Source organism: Panulirus ornatus, chromosome 21, assembly GCF_036320965.1.
Source record: "Panulirus ornatus isolate Po-2019 chromosome 21, ASM3632096v1, whole genome shotgun sequence".
Taxonomy (NCBI): Eukaryota; Metazoa; Arthropoda; class Malacostraca; order Decapoda; family Palinuridae; genus Panulirus; species Panulirus ornatus.
In genome coordinates, this window is record NC_092244.1 from 25079134 (window position 1) to 25102523 (window position 23390).

The 23390-nt window shown below is 44.0% G+C and overlaps 1 protein-coding gene across 8 annotated transcripts in view; it reads right to left on the reverse strand.

Moving 5' to 3' along the window:
* The window catches only part of kn (EBF transcription factor knot), a 528425-nt gene that overhangs the window by 358760 nt on the left and 146275 nt on the right, over positions 1–23390 (reverse strand). The window lies entirely within an intron of this gene.

Here is a 23390-nt window from a genome sequence, read left to right on the forward strand (position 1 = left end):
TAAATGTGAATAAGAGGAAGTTTATTAGGTTCAGTAGGGTTGAGGGACTAGTCAATTGGGAGATAAGTTTGAATGGAGAAAAACTGGAGGAAGTGAAGTGTTTTAGATATCTGGGAGTGGATTTAGCAGAGGATGGAATCATGGATGCGGAAGTGAGTTACAGGATGTGGGAGGGGGCGAAGGTTCTGAGAGCGTTGAAGAATGTGTGGAAGTCGAGAACATTATCTTGGAGAGCAAAAATGGGTATGTTTGAAGGAATAGTGGTTCCAACAATGTTATATGGTTGCGAGGCTTGGGCTATAGATAGATTGTGCGGAGGGGGGGGTGGATGTGTTGGAAATAAGATGTCTGAGGACAATATGTGGTGTGAGGTGGTTTGATGGAGTAAGTAATGAAAGGATAAGAGAATTTTGTGGTAATAAAAAGAGTGTGGTTTGAAGGAATAGTATACAACAATGTTATATGGTTGCGAGACGTGGGCTATAGATACGGTTGTGCGGAGGGGGGGGGGTGGATGTGTTGGAGATGAGATGTTTGAGGACAAAATGTGGCGTGAGGTGGTTTGATCGAGTAAGTAATGAAAGAGTAAGAGAGATGTGTGGTAATAAAAAGAGTGTGGTTGAGAGAGCAAAAGAGGGTGTATTGAAATGGTTTGGTCACATGGAGAGAAAGAGTGAGGAAAGATTGACAAAGAGGATATATGCGTCAGAGGTGGAGGGAACTAGGAAAAGTGGTAGACCAGATTGGAAGTGGAAGGATGGAGTGAAAAAATTATGAGTGATCGAGGCCTGAATATGCAGGAGGGTGAAAGGCGTGCAAGGATCAGAGGTAATTGGAACGATGTGGTATACCGGGGTGGACGTGCTGTCAGTGGATTGAACCAGGGCATGTGAAGCGTCTGGAGTAAACCGTGGAGTGTGAACGAATGTGGCCTTTGTTGTCTTTTCCTAGCGCTACCTCGAGGTGGGTGGGTGGGTTGGGGGGGGGGGTCCATTTCATGTGTTTCAGGGTGGCGACGAGAATGGATGAAGTCAGCAAGTATGAATATGAGCATGTGCATATATGTATATGTTTGTGTGTGTATATGTATGTATACGTTGAAATGTATAGGTATGTATATGTGCGTATGTGGGCGTGTATGTATTGATATACAAGCAAAATGCCCTCCGAGCACGTACTGGTACTAAATTTGGACAACAAAGTGAATCACTTAATATCCTCTACAAACAATTCATCTGCTCCTCCTTACAGTAAGCCACATCTGCCTGGTCATACACTGTCGAAAGTCAGTACAACAAAGCTGAAGACAACACACATACACACACACACACACACACACACACACACACACACACACACACACACACACACACACACACACACACACACACTCACACACACACACACACACACACTCACACACACACACACACACACAAACATACACAAAATGAGAGCGGTCGGAACAATCACTAGCTATAAGCAAAGATAAAGTTGCTGATTCGTGAGGAATGAAGATAGGTGATGAATTGAGAAGAAAATAGTAAAAGTGTCAACGAGGATAGAAGGTTATACGTTATAACTTGTACTAGATGTTTAGCCACTCTCTCTAAGGGAAGAGGGTGAAATACGGCCAACAGAATCAGTAAACATAAAAGCTGATATACGTCATCACAGAGCATCGAATACGCTTATTTCCTACAAAGACGAATATGGACACCTTTCAAGGGAGCAAGGAGCTGAAATAATCCATAAAGGATTACGTAAACAAGTGAGAGATACACTGGAAATAGTTCAGGATGAACTCGTTTGAAGGTACGTTTAGGGATAGACTTGATAAATATATCGTTTCAAGTACACACTTACATTACCTGCGCCTCCTTAGTCACACTGACAGTTTGTAATTCATTCTCTTTGAATCATCTGAATTCCTTTTAACTTTTACCACTCTAATCAGTAAGTATCTGATATCTTCTACTATCACAAACAGCCTCGAAAGGACCTAATAGTCTGTTCCTGTTTGAATTCCTTTGTATTCCTTTGTGCTCTCAGATACTCCCTCCGCCAAAAGGTGGCGGACTAAACATCCACATGGTAATGAGTCAACAAACACTAAACAACAGTCCTCCCAACCCAGTCTCATCTTCTACCTTACCAAGCAAATACCCATTTGAAACCACATTCCCCAGGCATGTAAGGGCGACACTTTTCCATCTAAGTTCTAGATGTACCCATCTCTTCAAGAAACACAGATTCAACGTGTTACAGAATAGGTCATACCCAAGATGCAACGTTTATACTGAAGACACTGAATACTTTTTCCTAAACTGTACACTCTCCCTCACTCAGAGAAACACATCACCACCACTTATGGTCACACCCGATGGCCACACTTTCTGTGTGCTGCAGAAACTCTATAAAAGGGGTTACCGGGCCAAGAAAGTAAGTACATATGAAGGCAGAAAGTGTGGATGTGTACACGTGTATATGTGTATATGTATGTATACATTGAAATGTATAGGTACGTATATGTGCGCGTGTGGGCGTTTATGTATATACATGTGTATGTGGGTGGGTTGGGCCATTCTTTCGTCTGCTTCCTTGCGCTGCCTCGCTAACGCGGGAGACAGCGAATAAGTATAATATATATATATATATATATATATATATATATATATATATATATATATATATATATATATATATATATATATATATATATTTTTTTTTTTTAAACTATTCGCCATTTCCCGCGTTAGCGAGGTAGCGTTAAGAACAGAGGAATGGGCCTTTGAGGGAATATCCTTACCTGGCCCCCTTCTCTGTTCCTTTTGGAAAATTAAAAAAAAAAAAAATAATGAGAAGGGAGGATTTCCAGCCCCCCGCTCCCTCCCCTTTTAGTCGCCTTCTACGACACGCAGGGAATACGTGGGAAGTATTCTTTCTCCCCTATCCCCAGGGATATATATTTATATATAATCTTTCTTTCATACATATTCGCCATGTTCCGCGTTAGCGAGGTAGCTTTAAGAATAGAGGACTGAGCTTTAGAGAGAATATCCTCACTTGGCTCCCTCCTCTGTTCCTTTTTTTGAAAAGTGTGTGTGTGTGTGTGTGTGTGTGTGTGTGTGTGTGTGTGTGTGTGTGTGTGTGTGTGTGTGTGTGTGTGTGTAGTTGGGAGATAACTGGAACACAAGGATAGAATCGAAGCTATATTCCGAACCCTACGGTGTTTATCAACGAGCTGAACAAAGAAAAGAATATTCAGATGGTTCCCAACGAACCATCCGTTTTGTATACAGGAACTGAAGACCTCCAGTTGGTCAAGCCGCCTGCTAGGTCACGATCCCTCCCTTGATGACTGATCACGTAACGAAACCTGTGACTCTGTTCTTCCTAGGTAACAAATCCCCCCTCGTGAGCATGACCTCTTCCAAAAGAATGTGTCCTGGCGAAGGATTCCCTGGCAGCCGTAGACATACATCTCCTCCGGTTGACTTATGTAACCCCGTCTCAACTGGGGAGGTGAGACCTCCGTTCACTGGGCATTACACAGCGTTAGACTTCCTGCTGGTGATAACCGTCCTGTGTTCCTTAATTCTTTTGTACAAACATCGGCCGCTCTCACCAATGTAAGATTCACCACATTCAGAGAGAGAGAGAGAGAGAGAGAGAGAGAGAGAGAGAGAGAGAGAGAGAGAGAGAGAGAGAGAGAGAGAGAGAGAGAGAGAGAGAGCTTACATGTATTCATGAGAACTTACGGGGAAAAATTCCCCAAGGGTAGTGCCAACGCGTAGCGCCCACCCCCTGGATAATCAAAATTTGCGAAGAACAAGTCGTGTGAATTACGTGTTGTCAAGTGTTACATGAGAGAGAGAGAGAGAGAGAGAGAGAGAGAGAGAGAGAGAGAGAGAGAGAGAGAGAGAGAGAGAGAGAGAGAGAGAGAGAGAGAGAGAGAGGACAGAATTACTTCGTCAGTATTTGGTTGAGTATAAAATTTGCCATCAAAAGCCTTAGATTTCGTAGAAAATGGAGAGAGAGAGAGAGAGAGAGAGAGAGAGAGAGAGAGAGAGAGAGAGAGAGAGAGAGAGAGAGAGAGAGAGAGAGGAAAAATCCGGCTACGACAATTTCATTTGGAGCCGCAAATTGGCATTTTGGGCGGGTGGCGGTGGGCTGATGCCTGAACCATTGTTATGATGAACTGTTACAATCACGGGGCTTGTTACCTCCTGGTGAGTGTGTTGGCTGGTGAGTATGCTGGATGGTGAGTGTGTTGGCTGGCGAGTGTATTGGATGGTGGGTGTGATGGTTGATGAACGTATTGACTGGCGAGTATTGGGTGGGTGTTGACCTGAGAGTGTGATGAGTTAAGCGGCCTTCTGGTGAGTGTGTTGACTGGCGTGTTGACAAGTGAGTGTGTTGACAAGTGTGTTGACAAGTGAGTGTGTTGACAAGTGAGTGTGTTGACAAGTGAGTGTGTTGACAAGTGAGTGTGTTGACAAGTGAGTGTGTTGACAAGTGAGTGTGTTGACAAGTGAGTGTGTTGACAAGTGAGTGTGTTGACAAGTGAGTGTGTTGACAAGTGAGTGTGTTGACAAGTGAGTGTGTTGACAAGTGAGTGTGTTGACAAGTGAGTGTGTTGACAAGTGAGTGTGTTGACAAGTGAGTGTGTTGACAAGTGAGTGTGTTGACAAGTGAGTGTGTTGACAAGTGAGTGTGTTGACAAGTGAGTGTGTTGACAAGTGAGTGTGTTGACAAGTGAGTGTGTTGACAAGTGAGTGTGTTGACAAGTGAGTGTGTTGACAAGTGAGTGTGTTGACAAGTGAGTGTGTTGACAAGTGAGTGTGTTGACAAGTGAGTGTGTTGACAAGTGAGTGTGTTGACAAGTGAGTGTGTTGACAAGTGAGTGTGTTGACAAGTGAGTGTGTTGACAAGTGAGTGTGTTGACAAGTGAGTGTGTTGACAAGTGAGTGTGTTGACAAGTGAGTGTGTTGACAAGTGAGTGTGTTGACAAGTGAGTGTGTTGACAAGTGAGTGTGTTGACAAGTGAGTGTGTTGACAAGTGAGTGTGTTGACAAGTGAGTGTGTTGACTGGCGTGTTGACAAGTGAGTGTGTTGACAAGTGAGTGTGTTGACAAGTGAGTGTGTTGACAAGTGAGTGTGTTGACAAGTGAGTGTGTTGACAAGTGAGTGTGTTGACAAGTGAGTGTGTTGACAAGTGAGTGTGTTGACAAGTGAGTGTGTTGACAAGTGAGTGTGTTGACAAGTGAGTGTGTTGACAAGTGAGTGTGTTGACAAGTGAGTGTGTTGACAAGTGAGTGTGTTGACAAGTGAGTGTGTTGACAAGTGAGTGTGTTGACAAGTGAGTGTGTTGACAAGTGAGTGTGTTGACAAGTGAGTGTGTTGACAAGTGAGTGTGTTGACAAGTGAGTGTGTTGACAAGTGAGTGTGTTGACAAGTGAGTGTGTTGACAAGTGAGTGTGTTGACAAGTGAGTGTGTTGACAAGTGAGTGTGTTGACAAGTGAGTGTGTTGACAAGTGAGTGTGTTGACAAGTGAGTGTGTTGACAAGTGAGTGTGTTGACAAGTGAGTGTGTTGACAAGTGAGTGTGTTGACAAGTGAGTGTGTTGACAAGTGAGTGTGTTGACAAGTGAGTGTGTTGACAAGTGAGTGTGTTGACAAGTGAGTGTGTTGACAAGTGAGTGTGTTGACAAGTGAGTGTGTTGACAAGTGAGTGTGTTGACAAGTGAGTGTGTTGACAAGTGAGTGTGTTGACAAGTGAGTGTGTTGACAAGTGAGTGTGTTGACAAGTGAGTGTGTTGACAAGTGAGTGTGTTGACAAGTGAGTGTGTTGACAAGTGAGTGTGTTGACAAGTGAGTGTGTTGACAAGTGAGTGTGTTGACAAGTGAGTGTGTTGACAAGTGAGTGTGTTGACAAGTGAGTGTGTTGACAAGTGAGTGTGTTGACAAGTGAGTGTGTTGACAAGTGAGTGTGTTGACAAGTGAGTGTGTTGACAAGTGAGTGTGTTGACAAGTGAGTGTGTTGACAAGTGAGTGTGTTGACAAGTGAGTGTGTTGACAAGTGAGTGTGTTGACAAGTGAGTGTGTTGACAAGTGAGTGTGTTGACAAGTGAGTGTGTTGACAAGTGAGTGTGTTGACAAGTGAGTGTGTTGACTGGCGTGTTGACAAGTGAGTGTGTTGACTGGCGTGTTGACAAGTGAGTGTGTTGACAAGTGAGTGTGTTGACAAGTGAGTGTGTTGACAAGTGAGTGTGTTGACAAGTGAGTGTGTTGACAAGTGAGTGTGTTGACTGGCGTGTTGACAAGTGAGTGTGTTGACAAGTGAGTGTGTTGACAAGTGAGTGTGTTGACAAGTGAGTGTGTTGACAAGTGAGTGTGTTGACAAGTGAGTGTGTTGACAAGTGAGTGTGTTGACAAGTGAGTGTGTTGACAAGTGAGTGTGTTGACAAGTGAGTGTGTTGACAAGTGAGTGTGTTGACAAGTGAGTGTGTTGACAAGTGAGTGTGTTGACTGGCGTGTTGACAAGTGAGTGTGTTGACAAGTGAGTGTGTTGACAAGTGAGTGTGTTGACAAGTGAGTGTGTTGACAAGTGAGTGTGTTGACAAGTGAGTGTGTTGACAAGTGAGTGTGTTGACTGGCGTGTTGACAAGTGAGTGTGTTGACAAGTGAGTGTGTTGACAAGTGAGTGTGTTGACAAGTGAGTGTGTTGACAAGTGAGTGTGTTGACAAGTGAGTGTGTTGACAAGTGAGTGTGTTGACAAGTGAGTGTGTTGACAAGTGAGTGTGTTGACAAGTGAGTGTGTTGACAAGTGAGTGTGTTGACAAGTGAGTGTGTTGACAAGTGTGTTGACAAGTGAGTGTGTTGACAAGTGAGTGTGTTGACAAGTGAGTGTGTTGACAAGTGAGTGTGTTGACAAGTGAGTGTGTTGACAAGTGAGTGTGTTGACTGGCGTGTTGACAAGTGAGTGTGTTGACAAGTGAGTGTGTTGACAAGTGAGTGTGTTGACAAGTGAGTGTGTTGACAAGTGAGTGTGTTGACTGGCGTGTTGACAAGTGAGTGTGTTGACAAGTGAGTGTGTTGACAAGTGAGTGTGTTGACTGGCGTGTTGACAAGTGAGTGTGTTGACAAGTGAGTGTGTTGACAAGTGAGTGTGTTGACAAGTGAGTGTGTTGACAAGTGAGTGTGTTGACAAGTGAGTGTGTTGACAAGTGAGTGTGTTGACAAGTGAGTGTGTTGACAAGTGAGTGTGTTGACAAGTGAGTGTGTTGACAAGTGAGTGTGTTGACAAGTGAGTGTGTTGACAAGTGAGTGTGTTGACTGGCGTGTTGACAAGTGAGTGTGTTGACAAGTGAGTGTGTTGACAAGTGAGTGTGTTGACAAGTGAGTGTGTTGACAAGTGAGTGTGTTGACAAGTGAGTGTGTTGACTGGCGTGTTGACAAGTGAGTGTGTTGACAAGTGAGTGTGTTGACAAGTGAGTGTGTTGACAAGTGAGTGTGTTGACAAGTGAGTGTGTTGACAAGTGAGTGTGTTGACAAGTGAGTGTGTTGACAAGTGAGTGTGTTGACAAGTGAGTGTGTTGACAAGTGAGTGTGTTGACAAGTGAGTGTGTTGACAAGTGAGTGTGTTGACAAGTGAGTGTGTTGACAAGTGAGTGTGTTGACAAGTGAGTGTGTTGACAAGTGAGTGTGTTGACAAGTGAGTGTGTTGACAAGTGAGTGTGTTGACAAGTGAGTGTGTTGACAAGTGAGTGTGTTGACAAGTGAGTGTGTTGACAAGTGAGTGTGTTGACAAGTGTGTTGACAAGTGAGTGTGTTGACAAGTGAGTGTGTTGACAAGTGAGTGTGTTGACAAGTGAGTGTGTTGACAAGTGAGTGTGTTGACAAGTGAGTGTGTTGACAAGTGAGTGTGTTGACAAGTGAGTGTGTTGACAAGTGAGTGTGTTGACAAGTGAGTGTGTTGACAAGTGAGTGTGTTGACAAGTGAGTGTGTTGACAAGTGAGTGTGTTGACAAGTGAGTGTGTTGACAAGTGAGTGTGTTGACAAGTGAGTGTGTTGACAAGTGAGTGTGTTGACAAGTGAGTGTGTTGACAAGTGAGTGTGTTGACAAGTGAGTGTGTTGACAAGTGAGTGTGTTGACAAGTGAGTGTGTTGACAAGTGAGTGTGTTGACAAGTGAGTGTGTTGACAAGTGAGTGTGTTGACAAGTGAGTGTGTTGACAAGTGAGTGTGTTGACAAGTGAGTGTGTTGACAAGTGAGTGTGTTGACAAGTGAGTGTGTTGACAAGTGAGTGTGTTGACAAGTGAGTGTGTTGACAAGTGAGTGTGTTGACAAGTGAGTGTGTTGACAAGTGAGTGTGTTGACAAGTGAGTGTGTTGACAAGTGAGTGTGTTGACAAGTGAGTGTGTTGACAAGTGAGTGTGTTGACAAGTGAGTGTGTTGACAAGTGAGTGTGTTGACAAGTGAGTGTGTTGACAAGTGAGTGTGTTGACAAGTGAGTGTGTTGACAAGTGAGTGTGTTGACAAGTGAGTGTGTTGACAAGTGAGTGTGTTGACAAGTGAGTGTGTTGACAAGTGAGTGTGTTGACAAGTGAGTGTGTTGACAAGTGAGTGTGTTGACAAGTGAGTGTGTTGACAAGTGAGTGTGTTGACAAGTGAGTGTGTTGACAAGTGAGTGTGTTGACAAGTGAGTGTGTTGACAAGTGAGTGTGTTGACAAGTGAGTGTGTTGACAAGTGAGTGTGTTGACAAGTGAGTGTGTTGACAAGTGAGTGCTGAAGGATGAATGAGTTGATCTATTGCTAGGTTATTTACTCAGGCTCGTAGTCTTTTTATGAATTTTCTTTGCTGGAAAACTATTGATCAGTGTAGGTTTTTTGACGCCATGTTTATCTCACGTGCTTTACGAACCACCTAAAAAATACGAATGTGTTTCTGTTCCTTAAGACCTCTATTGCACAACGATACAACCCTTTAGCACGACGATACGGCCCTTAAAGACCAGCATACGGTCCTTGATCACGACGGTACAGCCCTTAAGAGCGAGGAGACGGCCATGGAGGGTAGGACGACCTTCGGATTTGATGGCGTGTCCTTTTAATGGCTTGGGGAAAGGCCAGGCCATCATACCCAGAGGTGATGCTGTCGTGTTCAAGGAGTAAAGTGGTCACCAAGGCGTCTGCCAGCGTCACCAGGAGTCCTCCATGAGAGCATCAATACCACCAATACCAACCTCGCAGCTAAAACTCCAACTTCGTTTGAACAGTGAACCAGAGGCACCAGCCCTAGCAACCACTGCGATAACACCACTACAAGAGCCATCTACTTTAGCAGCAGCACCACAGCAACCATTAACTGTAGCAGCTAGAACAGAGGAGGAACCATAACAACCACTACCTCTACGAACATCATTTCAACCATGTAAACATTGCATCACGCTAAACGAAGATATCTGGTTAAACCAGTGCTATGTCAGCAATTAAAGACAAACAGTACCATGTCAATCAATAAAGATAACAGATGGTCAAAGCAGTACCTATGTCAACCGTTAACGATAGATACCATGTCAACCAGTAAAGATAAGTAGCTAAACCGGAACCATCTTAACCATTGAAAATCAATGGCTAAACCTGGTACCATGTCAAACATTAGAGATGATTAAAGGCTAAACCAATAATCTTAACCATTAAAGATAACAAATGGCTCAACTAGTACCATATCTACCATTAAAGATAAAGGGCTGAACCAGTGCCATATTAACCATTAAAGATAAATGGCTAAACCTGTACCATGTTCACCACTGAAGATGACAAATGACAGAACCAGTACCATTAACGTAATGAAGAGCACGCCAGCACCACGACAACCTTGTGCGATAACCGTGGCATTTAAACTCATAACACAGTCCTTGCACCACGGCTATCATAACATAAACGCCACCACAACCAAAGACCATATCACAACCAGAGCACATTACAAGAATCATACCTACGTCTCCACAACCACAGCAATATACCACAACTATGGCACCCCATCACAACAAAACCAACGCCACCACTACCAAAACATTAAATCATAACCACAAAGTCATACAACAACCACTCCAAGGCTACCACAATCATATGAACGCCACCATAACGACACAACGCCAACACATCCACATTAATGCCTACTACAACCCCATCAACGCCACACACTGCCTCTCATCTCAACCATACCAACACCACCACAACATAACAGCATACCAACACCACCACAATCACACCAGCACTTCTTCAACCACATAATCACACCAGAACTACATCAACGACACCACAACCACATCAACGCCACCATAACCACACCAACGCATCACAACCACAGCACCACACCAACAGCACAATTGCCACAACCTTACCACGATCATCAGTATCACAACCATAAGGCATAGGTGATCGAATAAGCTGGATGATCATGGACTTGATGTGTGGTATCAAAACGCGGAGGCGTCCGACTGGTTCAGCTTCACTGTCGGGATGATGCAAGGCTGCCTCTTCGACCCCATACTTTTCATCGTCAGTGACTTCGAGACACAACTCACCAGCGAAATCGTATAATCTGCCAAAGACACGTGAAGTCCGGGAGTTGTACCCAAAGAGAGAGAAAGCTAAAGATTCAAAAAGATGACGACGAAATGATGCTGTTGATAAGAGAGATGGCGAATGGACCGTAATGTTGACATATGTGAAGTGTCAGCCACCAATATAAGATGCTTAGTAAATCAAGATTAGAAATACGGGAAGAAAATCGAACTTGCATTGATAATTAGTAAGGATTTAAAAGAATATACTTTACCGAGCGAGCAGGATGGTAGGTGTCAGTCAGATGTGTGAACTATAAAACGTAAGTCATAGTCACACCACATTTAGGATACTCTGTTACAAAACTTTATTGAAGACTAAACCCAAAACGAATACAGGGAAGAGCAACAAAACTCACATCTTTTGCTTATAAATAAATACTTTTTGAAGGAAATACTGGATATCTAGGATAATCTTCTCCAAGAAAGAGATCAGACTCCAAAGAGATCTTACAGAATCCTCTAAAAGGATGACCTCAGTTGATATATCTTATACAAAGTTCTTCATATCACAAAGATACAGGAGAATGTTATGAAGCCAAAGGGCAGGAGGCGTAATATAAACCTGAGCACAACTTCTTTTCAGCAGCAGTGTCACAGTATACTTGAATAACCTGCACCCTGTTATTGTCAAGGTGGAGACTATCAATATATTTGCGTCATAGCTAGGTAAATACTTTAATGACGTATATTATCAGTATATAAGACTTTCTAAGAAAGGCAATATAATATGAATGTATTTCAGTCTTGTTATCTGCAGATTATCCAGCGGCTGAAGTTACGCCAGAATGTGTCTTGAGTTCATCCTTTCCTATAAACTTTCCATTTCAGTATATTCTTCCTACGCTACATTGTTTCGTCACAGGTACTGTCCTGTCGGCTTATTTGTCGGAGTGAGTGGTGGGCGGGAAGGAGTCATCTGTTTTACTATCTTGACTTTTCTACTCGGAGGAGCGATGACGATCGTATCACTGTCCCTCATTAGAAAACCTCGCCAGAGACCATCAGGTCTTCTGTTATCTGCCTTCCTCATATACTACTATGTACCATCACTACGACCACGGCCACATCACCATAGCCACACCACCACAAGCCACACCTCTATCACAACCCTTTCTTGTCAGCCACGTCAACAATAGTGTTATGATGACCAATTACCACCATTCTGCCTCATCCCCTACCCCACCCCCACACCATCGTCCCACCGACCCCCCTCCCACTGCCACCATTAGGCCACCTGTTCTCCCCAGCACACTCGCCAACCACATGCTACTTTAAATTACAAACGACAGAGGGGTTGCCCGGCGAGTAATGGCTGACGTCATTAGGTAGTTATACGGTCGGGTAGTTAAGAGCGTGACCTGCCTTGACCTGACTTGATCGATGGGACGAGGTTCATAGAGTCGGACGTCATGAGACCCCACTGTATAGTCTCGTCCCGAGACGACTCCATCGTTAGCTTGGGGGAGGGGGTGGGGGGGGGTCACATAGGGGGTCAAGTACGACGGTACGACCAGGGGTCGTATTGCCATCCTCCGGGGATAGCACTGTCATGCACAAAAGGGTCGTCTGGTCGTTTTCATCTATATACATCTTCATTACTACAACACCCACCATTCACTGTTAACTACATCATCAAATAATCACAGACAACACTTCCGTGCGTGGTCTCTGGTCCCCCAACACTGGCCCACCTGTTATCCTCCTCTGCCACGTAACTTTGCCCACTGTACGCTCTATGCTCACCTCCAGCTTGACGGATAAAGAGTTTAGAACTGCGATGAAAAAATGATCACGCTTCCATCCAGCCATCATCACTACTACAGACGTTCCCTTCGAGCCAGACGACTTCGCTCATCTCACCAAATCTGCGACAACAGGAGAGAATCTTCGGTGCCCGACATTCGCCCACAGGGAGATACACTGGGGGCAGACCCTTGCATTCCAACAATACCAGAGGGGCTGGGCAAATCATCTCGTCCAGTGGGGGTGCGACGGAGCGTGGAGGGCAGGACATTCTTGACCCATTAAGGCCCATTGTGGAGGTCATTCCCGACCCATTACTTCAGCCGAGCGGAACAACGCCATCCCATATGTTGCTGCCGCGGGAACCTCGCGTCCACACACACACACACGCCACGACTGACACCAGCCCTCATGATCAGCCTGGCACACCGTGGACTCATGATCATCCTGGCACGTCATGCCCTCATGATCAGCCTGGCACACCGTGGACTCATGATCATCCTGGCACGTCATGCCCTCATGATCAGCCTGCCACACCGTGGACTCATGATCATCCTGGCACGTCATGCCCTCATGATCAGCCTGCCACACCGTGGACTCATGATCATCCTAACACATCATGCCCTCATGATCAGCCAGCCATATCTTGGCTTCATGATCAGCCTGCCACACGGTGTACTCATGATTAACCTGCCATATTGTGGTCTAATGATCAGTCTGGCACGCTATACCCTCATGATCAGCTTGCCACGCCATGACCCCATGAATAGCCTGCTATACACAGTCCTCATGATCATCCTAGCACATTACGTCCTCATGACTAGCCTGTCACACGCCCTCAAGACCGGCCTGACATACATCCTCATAACAAGCCTGCCATACGCCCTCATGATAGCTTGGTACACTCCATGAACTGCCAGCCACACGTCCTCATGACTAGCTTGGCACACTCAAGTCTGACACGCGCCTACATGACCAGCCTGGCACACCGCGCCTTCCCAGTGTTGTTCTCTCAATGCCGACAGGCCACGTCCGTTGTACGCCTCGTATTTGAATAATGGAACCTAGAGAAGTGAACGAGGGTATGTGGAACCTAGAAAACGAACGAAGGCATGAGGAACATCGAGAACTGAACAAAGGAATATGGAATTGGAAGAACCGAGTGAAGGGGTATGGAACCTTGAGGGAACGGAACGATGGAACCAAGACCATCGCGCACTCTAATCTGTCACGCATTTTTCTCATTCTTCAATACACACTTACCAATCCCTTAGTGACACCCCTGAAAAACTCACTGCTCATGAGTTAACCCAGTCTACCCACGCACTCTTAATCCTCTACGCACTTTGAACACTTCTAAGCAACATCTGTACCTCTGAGAACATATCCTCGCTTGTCAGCCGTCCTTCTACTCACGCACTTCATATCCCTGACGCACTTAAACCTCATCGTCAAAGACAATCAATTCCTGAAACCTCTGAATTGATCTATCTATCTACTGATCTATTCATCTTTTTTCTTTAGCTAAGACGTCGCTGAATGCTCCTATCAAGGCCATCTCATTGACGTTAAATGTGTGTGTATATATATATATATATATATATATATATATATATATATATATATATATATATATATATATATATTTTTTTTTTTTTTTTTTTTTTAATTTTCCAAAAGAAGGAACAGAGAAGAGGTCCAGGTGAGGATATTCCCTCAAAGGCCCAGTCCTCTGTTCTTAACGCTACCTCGCTATCGCGGGAAATAGCGAATAGTATGAAAAAAAAAGAAAAAAAAAAAAAAAATATATATATATATATATATATATATATATATATATATATATATATATATATATATATATATATATATATATATATATATTCCCTGGGGATAGGGGAGAAAGAATACTTCCCACGTATTCCCTGCGTGTCGTAGAAGGCGACTAAAAGGGAAGGGAGCGGGGGGCTGGAAATCCTCCCCTCTGGTTTTTTTTTTTTTTTTTTTTCCAAAAGAAGGAACAGAGAAGAGGTCCAGGTGAGGATATTCCCTCAAAGGCCCAGTCCTCTGTTCTTAACGCTACCTCGCTATCGCGGGAAATAGCGAATAGTATGAAAAAAAAAAAAAAATATATAACAAGTAGTGGTGATGTGAGAAGGAGATGGAGTGAGTATTTTGAAGGTTTGTTGAATGTGTTTGATGATAGAGTGGCAGATATAGGGTGTTTTGGTCGAGGTGGTGTGCAAAGTGAGAGGGTTAGGGAAAATGATGACTGAGTTTGGTAAAGTGTGTGAAAGAAGAAAGCTGAGAGTAAATGTGAATAAGAGCAAGGTTATTAGATACAGTAGGGTTGAGGGACAAGTCATTTGGGAGGTAAGTTTAAATGGAGAAAAACTGGAGGAAGTGAAGTGTTTTAGATATCTGGGAGTAGACCTGACAGCGGATGGAACCGTGGAAGCGGAAGTGAGTCACATGGTGGGGGAGGGGGCGAAAGTTCTGGGAGCGTTGAAAAATGTGTGGAAGGCGAGAACATTATCTCGGAAAGCAAAATTGGGTGTATTTGAAGGAATAGTTGTTCCAACAATGTTATATGGTTGCGAGGCGTGGGCTATAGATAGAGTTGTGTAGAGGAGGGTGGGTATATGGGAAATGAGATGTTTGAGGACAATGTGTGGTGTAAGGTGGTTTGATCGAGTAAGTAATGAAAGGGCAAAAGAGATGTGTGGTAATAAAAAGAGTGTAGTTGAGAGCAGAAATGGTTTGGTCACATGGAGAGAATGAGTGAGGAAAGATTGACGAAGAGGATATATGTGTCAGAGGTGGAGGGAACGAGGAGAAGTGGGAGACCATATTGGAGGTGGAAAGATGGAGTGAAAAAGATTTTGAGCGATTGGGACCTGAACATGAAGGAGGGTGAAAAGCGTGCAAGGAATAGAGTGAATTGAAATGATGTGGTATACCGCGGTCGACGTGTTGTCAGTGGATTGAACCAGGGCATGTGAAGCGTCTTCGGTAAACCATGGAAAGTTGTGTGGGGCCTGGATGTGGAAAGGGAGCTGTGGTTTCGGTGCATCATACATAACAGCTAGAGACTGAGTGTGAACAAATGTGGCTACTTTGTTGTCTCTTCCTAGCGCCACTTCGCGCGCATGCTAGGGGAGGGGGTTGTCATTTCATGTGTGGCGAGGTGGCGACGGGAATGAATAAAGGCAGCAAGTATGAATTATGTACGTCTGTATATATGTATATGTCTGTGTATGTGTATATATGTATACGTTGAGATGTATAGGTATGTATATGTGCGTGTGTGGACGTGTATGTATGTACATGTGTATGTGGGTGGGTTGGGCCATTCTTTCGTCTGTTTCCTTGCGCTACCTCGCTGACGCGGGAGACAGCGACAAAGTATGGTAAATATATAAATGAATAGATAAACAACAAGACAACAAAGTAGCCACATTCGTTCACACTCAGTCTCTAGCTGTCATGTGTAACGCACCGAAACCACACCTCCCTTCCCACATCTAGGCCCCTCAAAACTTTCCATGGTTTACCCCAGACGCTTCACATGCCCTGGTTCAATCCATTGACAGCACGTCGTCCCCGGTATATGACATTGTTCCAATTCACTCTACTCCTTGCACGCCTTTCACCCTCCTGCATGCTCAGGCCCCGATCGCTCAGAATCTTTTTCACTCCATCCTTCCACCTCCAATTGGCCTCCTACTTCTCTTTTCCTCCATCTCTGACACATATATCCTCTTTGTCAATCTTTCCTCACTCATTCTCTCCACGTGACCAAACCATTTCAATACACCCTCTTCTTCTCTTTCAGCCACACTCTTTTTATCACCACACATCTCTCTTACCCTTTCAATAGTTACTTGATCAAACCACCTCACACTTCATATTGTCCTCAAAGATCTCATTGCCAACACATCCACCCTCCTCCGCACAACCCTATCTATAGCCCACGCTTCACAACCATATAACATTGTTGGAACCATTATTCCTTCAAACATACCCATTTTTTCTCTCCGAGATAACGTTCTCGCCTTCCACACATTCTTCAACACTTCCAGAACCTTCGTCCCCTCCCCCACCCTGCGACTCACTTTCGCTTCCATGGTTCCATCCGCTGCTAAATCCACTTACAGATATCTAATACACTTCACTTCCTCCAGGTTTTCTTCATTCAAACTTACCTCCCTATTGACTTGTCCCTCAACCCTACTGAACCTGATAACCTTGCTCTTATTTACATTTACTCTTAGCTTTCTTCTTTCACACACTTTGTCAAACTCAGTCAACAGTTTCTACAGTTTCTCACCCGAATCAGCCACCAGCGCTGTATCATCAGCGAACAACTGACTCACTTCCCAAGCCCTCTCATCCACAAAAGACTGCATACTTTCCCCCCTCTCCAAAACTCTTGCATTCACCTCCTTAACTACCCTATTCACAAACAAATTAAACAGCCATGGAGACATCAAGCACCAGCAGAAAGCATTTTACGGAACCTAACTGCACAGCGCTAATTACCATATAATACACAAACCTCCAATAGCCAAGATCGAACCTGGGATCCCTTCGTAGCAGGTGGGAGCATTACGGCTAGCCTATGACCAGTGGAGACCCCGTTGCTCACCAATGTGAGACGAAGGGTATTCGATTACATAATATTCGAGTAGTCATTTCGATTTTTAGTGGTGATCATAGCCTAGCCGTAGTGTTCCCTCCTGCACTCTATTCCTATGCATAGGAGGTAAGGGGAGTGGGGGAGGAATGGGATGTACTTAGGGAAGCTGTGATGGCTTGCGCAAAAGATGCTTGTGGCATGAGAAGCGTGGGAGGTGGGATGATTAGAAAAGGTAGTGAGTGGTGGGATGAAGAAGTAAGATTATTAATGAAAGAGAAGAGAGAGGCATTTGGACGATTTTTGCAGGGAAGAAATGCAAATGAGTGGGAGAGGTATAAAAGAAAGAGGCAGGAGGGCTATGGATAGAGTAGAGCGCAGGAGGGTGGATGTGCTGGAAATGAGATGTTTGAGGACAACATGTGGTGTGAGGTGGTTTGATCGAGTAAGTAATGTAAGGGTAAGAGAGATGTGTGGAAATAAGAAGAGCGTGGTTGAGAGAGCGGAAGAGGGTGTTTTGAAATGGTTTGGGCACATGGAGAGAATGAGTGAGGAAAGATTGACCAAGAGGATATATGTGTCGGAGGCGGAGGGAACGAGAAATGGGAGACCTAACTGGAGGTGGAAAGATGGAGTGAAAAAGATTTTGAGTGATCGGGGCCTGAACATGTAGGAGGGTGAAAGGCGGGCAAGGAATAGAGTGATTGGATCGATGTGGTATACCGGGGTCGACGTGCTGTCAATGGATTGAATCAGGGCATGTGAAGCGTCTGGGGTAAACCATGGAAAGTTCTGTGGGGCCTGGATGTAGAGGGGGAGCTGTGGTTTGGGGCATTATTGCATGACAGCTAGAGACTGAGTGTGAACGAATGTGGCCTTTGTTGTCTTTTCCTAGCGCTACTTCGTACACATGAGGGGGGAGGGGGATGTTATTCCATGTATGGCGAGGTGGCGATGGGAATGAATAAAGGCAGACAGTGTGAATTGTGTGCATGTGTATATATGTATATGTCTGTGAGTGTATATATATATGTATACATTGAGATGTATGGGTATGTATATTTGCGTGTGTGGACGTGTATGTATATACATGTGTATGGGGGTGGGTTGGGCTATTTCTTTCGTCTGTTTCCTTGCGCTACCTCGCAAACGCGGGAGACAGCGACAAAGCAAGATAATAATGATAATAAAGATATATATATATATTTTTTTTTTTTTTTTTTTTTTATACTTTGTCGCTGTCTCCCGCGTTTGCGAGGTAGCGCAAGGAAACAGACGAAAGAAATGGCCCAACCCCCCCCCCATACACATGTACATACACACGTCCACACACGCAAATATACATACCTACACAGCTTTCCATGGTTTACCCCAGACGCTTCACATGCCTTGATTCAATCCACTGACAGCACGTCAACCCCTGTATACCACATCGCTCCAATTCACTCTATTCCTTGCCCTCCTTTCACCCTCCTGCATGTTCAGGCCCCGATCACACAAAATCTTTTTCACTCCATCTTTCCACCTCCAATTTGGTCTCCCTCTTCTCCTCGTTCCCTCCACCTCCGACACATATATCCTCTTGGTCAATCTTTCCTCACTCATTCTCTCCATGTGCCCAAACCATTTCAAAACACCCTCTTCTGCTCTCTCAACCACGCTCTTTTTATTTCCACACATCTCTCTTACCCTTACGTTACTTACTCGATCAAACCACCTCACACCACACATTGTCCTCAAACATCTCATTTCCAGCACATCCATCCTCCTGCGCACAACTCTATCCATAGCCCACGCCTCGCAACCATACAACATTGTTGGAACCACTATTCCTTCAAACATACCCATTTTTGCTTTCCGAGATAATGTTTTCGACTTCCACACATTTTTCAAGGCTCCCAAAATTTTCGCCCCCTCCCCCACCCTATGATCCACTTCCGCTTCCATGGTTCCATCCGCTGACAGATCCACACCCAGATATCTAAAACACTTCACTTCCTCCAGTTTTTCTCCATTCAAACTCACCTCCCAATTGACTTGACCCTCAACCCTACTGTACCTAATAACCTTGCTCTTATTCACATTTACTCTTAACTTTCTTCTTCCACACACTTTACCAAACTCAGTCACCAGCTTCTGCAGTTTCTCACATGAATCAGCCACCAGCGCTGTATCATCAGCGAACAACAACTGACTCACTTCCCAAGCTCTCTCATCCCCAACAGACTTCATACTTGCCCCTCTTTCCAGGACTCTTGCATTTACCTCCCTAACAACCCCATCCATAAACAAATTAAACAACCATGGAGACATCACACACCCCTGCCGCAAACCTACATTCACTGAGAACCAATCACTTTCCTCTCTTCCTACACGTACACATGCCTTACATCCTCGATAAAAACTTTTCACTGCTTCTAACAACTTGCCTCCCACACCATATATTCTTAATACCTTCCACAGAGCATCTCTATCAACTCTATCATATGCCTTCTCCAGATCCATAAATGCTACATACAAATCCATTTGCTTTTCTAAGTATTTCTCACATACATTCTTCAAGGCAAACACCTGATCCACACATCCTCTACCACTTCTGAAACCGCACTGCTCTTCCCCAATCTGATGCTCTGTACATGCCTTCACCCTCTCAATCAATACCCTCCCATATAATTTACCAGGAATACTCAACAAACTTATACCTCTGTAATTTGAGCACTCACTCTTATCCCCTTTGCCTTTGTACAATGGCACTATGCACGCATTCCGCCAATCCTCAGGCACCTCACCATGAGTCATATATATATATATATATATATATATATATATATATATATATATATATATATATATATATATATATATATATATATATATATATATATATATATATATATATATATGTATATATATGTATGTATATATATATATATATATATATATATATATATATATATACATATATATTTTTTTTTTTTTTCATACTATTCGCCATTTCCCGCGATAGCGAGGTAGCGTTAAGAACAGAGGACTGGGCCTGTGAGGGAATACCCTCACCTGGCCCCCTTCTCTGTTACTTCTTTTGGAAAAAAAAAAAAACGAAAGGGAGGATTTCCAGCCTCCCGCTCCCTCTCCTTTTAGTCGCCTTCTACGACACGCAAGGAATACGTGGGAAGTATTCTTTCTCCCTTATCTCCATATATATATGTGGAAGTAGACTTAGCAGCGAGTGGAACTATGATGGAAGCGGAAGTGAGTCACAGGGTGGGAGAGGGGGCGAAGGTTCTGGGAGCTATGAAGATTGTGTGGAAGGAGAGAACGTTATCGCGGAGAGCAAAAATGAGTATGTTTGAAGGAATAGCAGTTCCACCAATGTTATATAGTTGCGAGGCATGGGCTTTAGCTAATGTTGGGCAGTACGGAAGGTGGTTGTTTTGAAATGAAACGTTTGAGAATGATATGTGGTGTGAGTTGGTTTGATCGAGTATGTAATGAAAGGATAAGGAGATGTGTGGAAATAAAAAGTGTTGTTGAGAGAGCAGAAGAGGGTGTGTTGAAATGGTTTGGACATATGGAGAGAATGAGTGAGGAAAGATTGACAAAGGGGATATGTGTCAGAGGTAGAGGGAAGAAGGAGAAGCGGGAGACCAAATTGGAGGTGGAAGGATGGAGTGAAAAAGATTTTGAGCGATCGGGGCCTGAACATACAGGAGGGTGAAAGGCGTGCAAGGAATAGAGTGAATTGGAACGATGCAGTGTACCGGGGTCGACTTGTCAGTGGATTGAACCAGGGCATGTGAAGCGTCTGGGGTAAACCATGGAAAGGCTTGTGAGGCCTGGATGTGGAAAGGGAGCTGTGGTTTCGGTGCATTACACATGACAGCTAGAGACCGAGTGTGAACAAATGTGACTTTTTTGTCTGTTTCTGGCGCTACCTTCTTGTGGGGGCTGGGGTGGGGGTGGGGGTGAATAGTATTTCATGTGTGGCGGGGTGGCGACGAAATTGGAAGAAGGCAGCAAGTATGAAGATGTACGTGTGTATATATGTATATGTCTGTGTATGTATATGTATGTATACGTTGAAATGTATATGTATCTATATGTGCGTGTATGGGAGTTTATTTATATATGTGTAAGTGGATGGGTTGGACCATTCCTCGTCTGTTTCCTTGCGCTACCTCGCTGACGCGGGAGACGGCGATTAAGTATAATAACAATATGATAGTAATATCATCCCTGTGGATAGGGTAGAAAGAATACTTTCCATGTATTACCTACGTGCCGTAGAAGGCGTCCAGAGACCCCACGTATTGTGTGCTGTGTCTATAACATCATCAGCTTCCGTCACCAGCCTGACCTCCCGATAATGTCAGCACTGCCTTAATGGCCAGATAATTAACTATCGTCGGCGGTACGTTACTGGTCTAATCTCTGCCGTCAGCACCACGTTAATGGTCTGACTTGTAACTATCGCTAACGCAACGCTAATGGTTTGACCTCTACCCTATTCTCAGCACTAAGTTAATGATCTTACCTCTAAGTATCGTAAGCACTAAGTTAAACGTCAGACCTCTAACTATCGTCAGCCCTAAGTTAGTGTTCTAACATCTAAATACCATCAGCCGTCAGCTTCTAACTATCGTCAGCCCTATGTTAACGGTGTGATGTCCAACAATCGTCAGCACTACGTTAATGGTCTGACCTCTAACTATCGTCAACACTAAGTCTCAAGAGTCTGAACCCTAACTGTCGTTAATATTCTCTTACTGGTGAAGAAGTCGCTTAATACCAGCAGCACTCGACCTTAGGGCCCCACCTTGCACCATCAATACCCCAAGGATCGGTCTGACCTTTAGATATCGCCAACAGTCTACAATTGATTTGATTTGTGCCGTTAAACCCCGGCAAATATATTGTGCACCCCATGATCATCCTGTGAGCGGTAGCGCAAAAGAATAACAGGTCCAAGAGAGTCTTAGGTAGACCCCAATGGGTTGATATTACATGAGATGTTACAAAGTTGATTCATTATGTGAACTTCATTACATACGTTACATACTTTCATATGGTAAGTTCTACCGACTGGATGCAGAAAGTGGATACAGATTTAAAAATCTGAGGCATCTTGTTATCAACAAGAAGGTGTTGTGGTCTTGTGGGGTTTGTTTAGTATGGTAGACCGGTGGTCTAGTTATTTAAGGCGGTCTGGTTATCTGAACCGTATAGCAACTGTTTATTTTGGCTGGTCTGGTTATTGTAACAGTCAGGTGAGCTGATCATCTTAAGTGGTCAAGTCATCTTAACAGTTTTCTGGTTTGGTTGTCTGAAGAGCATGGCGCTATAGCAATAATAACAGTAAGATGGGCTGGTTATATTAACATAAATGACAAAGTTATCTTAACAGTAAAGTGATCAGGTTATCTTTACCATGTTGTTATGATAACCTCGTCTAGCATGATGGGTTCGTGTTACTCTATGTGGGCGAACACTGACGATTATGTACGGGTAGACCCATAAAGATTCCACTCGGTCTCAAGAGAGGAGAAAACACAACGAAACCGCACGGAATGAAAACCAAACAGTTAGAAAACGCTCGAATCAGAAGTTCGATCAAAGTGGAAACACTGCAGGTAACTCACGTAACTCACCTGTTTTACCTGTTACCTGTTATTACTGTGGGCCAGTGACATGAAGACAGCTGTACATATATATGAACGTTGTTGACTCGTCCTCCTCACGCATCGATTTCTTGGTTCGTGTGACCTCCCCACCCCAGGATGAATAATGGAGTGAGTGGCCTGACTCATGATGCACTAATACTGAGTAACACTTTATGTCGGCCTGACTCATGATGCGCTAACGTCAGGATTAATGTGGTCCACTTCTCCCTGACACACAGGATGCAATCATGGTATTAAATTCTACTCTGAACTGATACAAGTTGCAGTTAACCCGTGCACTGTAGCTTGGCACCTCATGGTAGACTGTAACACCCCTGTGCTCTGGCCTGACAAGCACAAGTACACGCAGTACATAAGGACATAAGAACCAGGGGAAACTTTAATAGAACTACTGGGTCATTTATGGGAACTCTTAATCACACCCATCCATAATAGCTGCTGTAATCAGTTACAGTCATCAGACAACCGTGCTTCGTAATCAATATTCAGCAAACATCTCATTTTCTTTTTGAACCTGAATCATTTTTCTTTAAACTAATTTTGTGTTTCTATCCCGATTACTTAATACGACCTCCTTCCCGATGTCCAGTTAAACATCTGTATCAAATCGCCTTTCATATTCTAATTGTTTTCACTAATCTAAGTATCTTAGGAAATACTTCTAACACTTGGTATCACTTTTGTCAATCT